The following is an 8,711-nucleotide window of genomic DNA, read 5'->3' on the forward strand; positions in this document are numbered from 1 at the left end:
TATGGCATTGCACTAAATACGATAAATGCAAGACACCACGCTTTACCGCCATCTGCAACTCACAAGGGCACATACCTTGGTTGCAGGCTCCTCCCTGGCTCGGGCCCTGGTCAGGGGCATGCAGGAGGCAACCAATTGATATGTTTCTCTAACATCAATGTTTCTCTCTGTCTTTCCCTCTCTCTTCTGCTCTCTCTAAGAAATCAATGGAGCCCTGGCCAGTTTGACTCAGTGGATAGAATGTTGGCCTGTGGACTGAAGGATCCTGGGTTTGGTTCCAGTCAAGTTCACATGCCTGGGTTTTGGGCTCGATCCCCGGTTGGGGGCATGCAGAAGGCAGCTGATCAATGATTCTCTCTCATCATTGATGTTTCTATCTCACTCTCACTCTCCCTTCCTCTTTCAAATCAATAAAAATATATTTTTGAAAAAGAAGAAATCAATGGAAAAGTATCATCCACGGGTGAGGATTGAAAACAAGCAAGCAAACAAATAAATACATAAAATAAAATATGGACTGTCACAGACTAATCTGGGTTCAGCCCCTTTGTGTCAGAGGGTAGCGGCCCAGCACTGGGGGTGCAGGCCTTTGATGAAACATCAATGTCAAATATTTTTTAAAATATCTGTTATTTTGGCTTATGCATACTTTTCCCTTCACTATCATTGGGAATATCATTATTTATTACACAATTTTGTCTTTTATTTAAGACTTTTTCTGATAAAATGTTGTCATCCTATCTAAAAGAGGGAATATGCAAATTGAGTGTCACTCCATCACAAAGATGGCGGTGCCCATAGCCACAAGATGAAGGTGCCCAGCCCCCTCAGCCCCGGCAGAGTCCCCAGTCCTTTCAGCCCTGCCTGGGGGGGCGGGGGAGACAGGTGATGGCAGGCATACGATGCGGCTGGACCTGCGCTCAGCCCCCCAGCCACCCAGGGCTGACCCGAAGGCACAGGCAAGCCTCAGATGTCAGCTGCCCAGCCACCCAGGGTGGGCCCGAGGCTCAGGTAACCAGGGCCAGCCGAGGCTTGCACTGCCAGAAGTGGCAGCAGCAGAGGTGTGATGGGGGTGTCACCTTCCCCTGATCACCGGGTCTCCTCCCGCCCCTGAGGGCTCCAGGACTGTAAGAGGGGGAAGGCTGGGCTGAGGAATCCCCCCTCCAGTGCATGAATTTTCATGCACTGGGCCTCTAGTATTACTATATACGAGACTAGAGTTAAAATGTTTTTGATATAATGATAGTGGCTGTGCAAATATAATAGGATGATGCTTTTTTTCTTCTCTCATATCTCCTCAAACTAACAAATGGGAGAATTAGGCTATTTTACCTCTCTAATCCCCTACAAGGGATCTCTAATAGTAACTTATACAAAATTCATTCTCTTGTTCCTTTAACAGTGACAGACTGCCAAGTATTGCGCCAGATAAAAAGGATCTAGAAAAATGACAGGTTTGTGTCCTGGAATACCTACAGTCAGAGCAGGAAATGGATACATGATTGCAGGGGGGTTTGTATGTGTTAAAATATGGTAGACACTGCTCAGAAAACATACTTACAGGTGTGATAAAAGGACCAATGAGAGCATATAACTGAGAGCAGGGGTGGGTAGGAAAAGGGGATTCAGGTAATACATTAGGGAGAAAGTGATACTGGAATTGAGTCTTGAAGGACACGTTGTAGTGTGCCAGATGGAGCAAGGAAAGACTTAGGTGTAGGACTGGCCTGAGCAATGGCAGAGGCGTGATAATAACGCACGTTCTGGGAACATCAGGACATCCAGTAAGTGCAGCACAGATCATGAGGGGTGGGAGGGGGCAAGAGGAGGAGGGAGAAGTGGGCTCTTTCATATGTAGTTTTAAATTGTTTTTATTTTATTGATTGATTGGTTTTAGAGAGAGACACATCAATATGTTGTTCTACTTTTTAAAAAATATTTTTTATTGATTTCAGAGAGGAAAGGAGAGGGAGAGAGAGATAGAAACATCAATGATGAGAGAGAATCATTAATCTGCTGCCTCCTGCACACCCCACACTGAGGATTGAGCCCGCAACCTGGGCATGTGCCCTGACCGGGAATCAAACTGTGGCCTCCTGGTTCATAGATGGATGCTCAACCACTGAGCCACGGTGGCCGGGCTGAACCACTTTTTATGCACTCTTTGGTTGATCCTTACATGTGCCCTGACCAGGGATCGAATGCACAACCTTGGCATATTGGGATGAAACTCTCGCCAATTGCGCTTTTAAATCTTTTGTGTGTTTGTGTGTTAAATCAATTTTTTATTGATTTCAGAGAGGAAAGGAGAGGGAGAGATAGAAACATCAATGATGAGAGAATCATTGATTGGCTGTCTCCTGCATGCCCCCTACTGGGGATCAAGCCTGCAACCCAGGCAAGTGCCCTTGGCCAGAATCAAACCTGGGACCCTTCAGTCCACAGGCTGACACTCTATCCACTGAGCCAAACCAGCTAAGGCTTTTCACTGGGTCTTTTAATTAGGTCCCCATTTGTGTAAGATCTTTTATTTCTAATTTCTGAATTCTGTCACTGCATTCTGTGTGAGGTGTTTTTTGTTTTTTTTCTATTTCTGATTTAGGGGCTTTCCATGCCATATATTATTTTAATGTCTTAATTTGTTTTAAAATACTAGGTTACAGCTTTGATCTACTGTTTGAGATTGTCCTGGCACTTGTTCATTAGCCGTAGGAATGTTATTCTGCATATTATACTTTTTAGGATAATAATTTTGTATGGGATTAATTTGATACTTTTCTGTTGCTCTTTTTTAAAATTGTGGTAAAATACACATAAAACCTACCATCTTAGTCATTTTTAGGTAAACAGTTCAGTGGTGTTAAATACATTTATACCGCTGTGCAACTATAGCTGCCATCTATCTCCAGAATCCTTTCATCTTGTCAAACAAACTCTGCACCATTAAACAGTGCCCTGTCCTCCCTCCCCCGGCCCCTGGGAACTTTCTGCCTCTAAGTTTTGTGGGGGGGGTTTGTTTTTTTAAGAGAACATTTATTGAGTAAATTACAGAGGTAGAAAGGTGATCCCTAGAAGAAATGGGCTTAGCAGACAAGTTCTGGCGGCACCGAAAGGGCCCTTGGGGCTTGGGAGTGGGGAAGAGAAAGCGAAAGGCACCGGCTGCTCCGGGCCAGAGAGCGAGCTGGGGAGGGTTTTAAGGGCGGAGATGTTAGGGCGGGGGTGGGGGTGGGGGGGGGGTGGTTATGGTGGTGGTTCGGGGAAAGATCTTAATAGAATATTCAGCAGTTTCCCAGGGGTGTCCTTTCAGGGTTGTGGTCTCCACTGATTGGCCAGCACCGGGGCAGGGGGTTATTCAATGCTGCTGATCCTGAAGCTGGTGTTGCTGCTTATCTGGGCCTAGAGCTGAAAAACAGCTGAGGCCTCCATGTTATCTCTAGGGAGGTGAGGTCAGGGCATCCAAACCTCATGACCAGTGATAAGCTCAGGGAGGAAAAGTCGCCCTGGGGTGAGGTCCCACCCTACAATTGATTGTCCATTGCTAGGCACCTGGGGTTTTCCAGTTCAACTGACAGGTGAAAAATAAAACTTAGAAGACAATTAATTGAATTAGACTCTAATAATCACAACTGTGTATTACAGAGTCTGCTGAAACACATGTTTCTCCCTAAAATCACCCTCATTTTTATTAAAGAGCCAACTTAAGACCAATTTATTGACTGCATTAAGTCTAGTTTCAATTTGGCCTGATTGTTTGCAAGAACACAATAAGAAGAGCAATAATTGCCCTAGCTGGTTTGGCTCGGTGGATAGAGCGTCAGCCTGCGGACTGAAGGGTCCCGGGTTTGATTCTGGTAAAGGGCACATGCCCGAAGTTGTGGGCTTGATCCCCAGTGGTGGGCGTGCAGGAGGCAGCCGATCAATGATTCTCTCTCATCATTGATGTTCCTATCTCTTTCTCCCTCTCCCTTCCTCTCTGAAATCAAATAAAAATACATATTTTTTTTAAAAAAGAAGAAGAGCAATAATTATATAAGCTTTTTAAAAATCTCTTTGCTGGAATTTCATAACTGAACTTCACTTAGCCCCTCAGGGCAGAGAAGCTGAGCTGCCTCGTTGCCGGCAGGTTTCCTGCGGGGCCTGTAGACGTGGGAGAATTCCTCAGGTTCCTGAGGGTCCCAAAATGTCTTACGTTCCTTCCTTGCCATCTCTCCGGAAAGCAGCCTTCGTTCCTCACCTGGAAGACTGCCGTGAAACACGTGACTAAGCAGGATACCAGGCTATTTCTTCAAGGTGCTCCTATTGGCTTCAGAGTCAGTTTTCACTCCTTCAAGCTTTCTGGAGACATTCAGAGTCCAGGCATTTCTCTCTCGGACATGACATTCCAGTCAAAGTCTTGGTTAATAAAACCACAATCGATACTGACCCAGCAGGGGAGGTACCATGATCGTGAAAGTGGTTTCCCAGGGCGAGGCGTCGCCACTGCACTCTGGATGTGCTGACCCCTGAGATTTCCCCAGAGTGGGAAATTATCTGCATAATTTGTGGCAGTCGGTGGCTTGCACACTCTCCCCTAAAAAATAAGTAAGTACGTAAGTAAATAAAATGAAATTGGAAACTGGTCTTATTGGATTCATGCAAAGAAACATATTGCCGTGACTCACTCATTAAGAATTGCCAAATTCTGGCCCGGCTGGCGTAGCTCAGTGGTTGAGCATCGATCTATGAACCAGGAGGTCACAATTCTCGGTCAGGGCATATGCCCAGGTAGCGGGCTCGATCCCCAGTGGGGAGTATGCAAAACAGGCCTGACTGCAGGGTGGCATTAAACTGAAAGGTGTCATTATCTGGCCAAACCCCTGCACTGTGCACTTGAAAGTGGGGCCAGGCTATGTTACAAAAACGCTTGAGGCATTGGGTAAAATTTCACTCAAAGGGGGAAGGCGAGGCACTGGGGACTGGTTCCCCATCTACAGAGGGACAGAAAAACCCCAGCTAGCCCCTGGGCCGTTCGGGCCGTGGTCCTGTGGTCTGAGTACTGCTGTAGCACAAGTGCTTCTACCGCGTGTCGTGAGGGCAGACTTACCAGCGGTTGCAGTGATGGCCAGCACAGGGAGGATGGACTCATGGGCTCAGACAGGCGGACTCCACTCGATGAAAATCCCAAGCGAAGCCTAAGCGAAGCGTCCCTGCTTGCCTGGCTCCAGACTTAGCAACCTCACCGGAGGCCCCCCTATCAGATCTGTCGGTACAAGGGGTACCTAGCTTCTCCTAATGCCTCCGTGGCCTCAGACGGAACACTCGTCCTACAACTCTAGTTTCCAACTGTTGGGCTAGTGACCTGCACCCTGCCTTTCATGTTCCCAAAAGCCCTGACCCCTTAGAGGCCAGTGAGAGGGTTAACTGGAAACGCAGGGAGGCAGGGCAGGGGTCCCGGGGAAAGCAAAGGCAGGTGGGACATGGGCGGGGCAGCTTGAGCAGCCCAACCACAGGAACCGCCACGCAGAAATAATGAAATGTTTCTGGACTCAAGGCGGGAGGCATGGGAGGAAAGGGGAGCGCCAGCAGCAACAAGGTGTACGAACACATAGAAACAGAGAAAGTTCTGCACAGGAAGAGAGAACACACAGAAACAGGGAAAGCTCAGGTCCGTTGCTGGGCAGGAACAATTGAGGGAATCAATCAGGTGACGACACAGGCAGGCATAGAGCAGGCTGTGGCACACATAGATCCTGGACTACTGGCTTCAACGGGCAGCCCACTATAGGGTCCCCTCCCCACTGGGGAGTCTGAATCTGCTTGGAATAAACTTTCCACACTTTTCCTTAAATCTTCTGGTCCTTAGAGCTCATTCTTCAACGTCATAAGACACGACCCCGGGGAAAACACCTCTCCCGTCATCACCAGGAGAGCAGCCGCCCCTCGAAGGGAAGGAAGAGCCCCTATTAAGTTACCCCAGAGGCTCTCATAGAAGTTGGTTTCAGGGACCAAGGAAGATTCCTGGCGGCCTCTGTGGCTTAGCTGGGCCAGACAGACAGAGACAGCACCTCGGGCCCTGAGGGCAAGTCCTGCTGGCCTTCCTCAGGAAGATTAGAAACTTCCCGGTGGCCTGAGCTGGTTTGGCTCAGTAGATAGAGTGTCGGCCCGTGGACTGAAGGGTCCCGGGTTCAATTCCAGTCAAGGGCATATGCCCCAGTTGCTGGCTCAATCCCTAGTAGGGGATGTGTAAGAGGTGGCTGATCAATGATTCTCTTGCATCATTGATGTTTCTATCTCTCTCTCCCTCTCCCTTTCGCTCTATATCTATATATATGAAAGGCTAATATGCTCTAAGTGTCCATCCGACCTGTCACTATGACTCGAACTGATCAGGGGGCAGATACTCAACACAGGAGCTGCCATGACACGCACTGGTCACTTACAGAGAAACGGCACCGCAGACCTGGCGCTCAGAAAGCAACACTCGGCTTCCCCCTAAGTGGGACACAGGCCCAACCACCACCCTGGAGCGACACCCCACCAAATCGCAGCCAATGCTGCTGAGACCCCATGGTGCAAAATGGAGCCCACAGCCCAGCCCAGCCCCAGTTGCTGTGGGCGCCGGGTAATGACGTCATGTAGCAACTCCTGGCTTCCTCTCCCTAGCAACTAGCCTCCTTGCAGTTTCTTCAGCCCAGGAACACGACTTGCTTTATAGCCAGGTGCAAACATTTTGCACTGTAACCAAATGTCTGTGAAGCAGTTTCCCATGCTTCTTCTCATTTGATCCTCACAGAAGTGCTGGTGTAGGTAGATAGGAGACTCGGTGGAATCCTATTTTCTTTTCATTAACCAGAAAAGGGAGATTTAGAAAGCTTAGAAACTTGACCCAACTGAAAAGAAGTAAGAAATGGTGGACCTTGAAAATGACTTCAGGTTTTCTCACTGCACAGAATATAGTCAAACACTGCTGTAGTTACATATTTTACCCTTTGTTCTCCCTGCATGATCTTCAATAATAATCTGCTTCGTGTTGATATTTATTGCTGTGTTGCTGACAAGTACCTGAAAGAGAAGTTGGGGTGCTTCACTGGGCTGGAAAAAGTTTAGCTAAATCAGAAAGCAGGTGTAATTAAGCAAGTTTAGTTTATATCTATAAAAGTATAAGTTGACTCGCACATGCGGGATACATATAAAGCTCTCGCTGGCACCAATCGCACACATGTGTTTCCATCTGTCATTGTCGATTGTAAATTTGGTTGACACTTCTATTATAGAGAAAGGGTGAATAGCGATATTAAAATATTTCTTCTAATTAATTTCCTTTCAATGTGCACAAATTCGTGCACTGGGCCACTAATCCTATCTAATAAAAAAGTAATATGCAAATTGACTGTCACTCCAACACACAAGATGATCGCCCCCATGTGGTCAAAGATGGCTGCCCTCATTTGGACACATGATGGCTGCCACAAGATGGCCGGCAGGGGAGGGCAGTTGGGAGGGATCAGGCCAGGAGGGGAGGGCAGTTGGGGGCGACCAGGCCTTCAGGGGAGGGCAGTTAGGGGCAATTGGGCCATCAGCAGAGCAGTTAGGCATCGATCAGGCTGGCAGAGGAGTGGTTAGGGGGTGATCAGGCTGGCAGGCAGAAGAGGTTAGGGGCAATCAGGCAGGTGGGCAAGTGAGCAGTTGGGAGCCAGCAGTCCTGGATTGTGAGAGGGATGTCCCAGATTGGAGAGGGTGCAGGCTGGGCTGAGGGACCCCCCCCCCCCCCCGCACGAATTTTATGCACCAGGCCTCTAGTATTTAAATAAAAGAAAATAAACTGCCATGTGTCCCTTATTTTCCAAGCTGAATGAGTTGAGGCTCTCATTTATCCAGCAAAAGGTCGTGTTCAGATCCTCAGAAAGCAATCCCAATGGAAAAGCCAAAGTTAAAGAGCAGCCATCTCTTTTCCCTTAGTTACCTTGACCCTTATTTATAGCCTAGGGTTTCTCAAGCCTTAACCCTGGGCTCCACCTCAGGGATTTCAAAAATCTCAAAGAATGTCAGCCTGAACTTAACTCCAGACACAAAGGAAGGAAGAGAAAGGAAAGAAACGAACATGCTTCCAGCCAAAGGGCAAGGATATCTCTCTCTCTCGTTCTCTCTCTCTCTCCCTCTCTCTCCCTGCCCCCCTCCATTGGAATTAGTAACCTGACAGGGAAAAGCCATGGGGAAAGGCCTTGTGTGACTTTACAGTGTTCCCGCTGCATGGACATTGTCTTGCTGTCAGCTGGGTGACTTCCCCAGTCCATGACCTACTCATCCTTTCACAGGAGTCCTTCAGCACAGAGCAGCAATCTGAAGAGAGAGAGAGAGAGAGAGAGAGAGAGAGAGAGAGAGAGAGAGAGAGAGAGAGAGAGAGAGGACCCCATGGCTGGAGGAAAAGATGCAGGGAGGAAAGAGAACATAGTCATGTCCTTCAAGCCAAGGTGGCGAGGACTTACTCCGCTCAGGCAGGCAGACTCCACTCTACCGAAGTCCCAAGCAAGGTGTCCCTGCTTGCCTGCCTCCAGACTTAGCCATCCTTACCTGAGTCTCCCCTCCTCCCGTTTCACATATCTGTCCAGATTGTTTCAGTAATATGCTGAAATAACATTCTTGAAATGACAAAGTTATAGAGATGGAAATGGAGTGGCTGCCACTGGTTAGAGATGATGGAAGGAGGGACAGAGGAGATCTTTGTGCTGATG

The 8,711-nt window shown here is 48.1% G+C and overlaps 1 non-coding gene across 1 annotated transcript; it reads left to right on the top strand.

Annotated features, from left to right (window-relative positions):
* The first annotated feature begins 4,415 nt into the window (after window positions 1–4,415).
* On the top strand, window positions 4,416–4,571 carry LOC114235316 (U1 spliceosomal RNA). The gene has a single exon (XR_003621502.2). It is a non-coding gene; the product is annotated as a U1 spliceosomal RNA (small nuclear RNA).
* The last annotated feature ends 4,140 nt before the right edge of the window (window positions 4,572–8,711 follow it).

Source organism: Eptesicus fuscus, chromosome 10 (assembly GCF_027574615.1).
Source record: "Eptesicus fuscus isolate TK198812 chromosome 10, DD_ASM_mEF_20220401, whole genome shotgun sequence".
NCBI classification, from domain to species: Eukaryota; Metazoa; Chordata; class Mammalia; order Chiroptera; family Vespertilionidae; genus Eptesicus; species Eptesicus fuscus.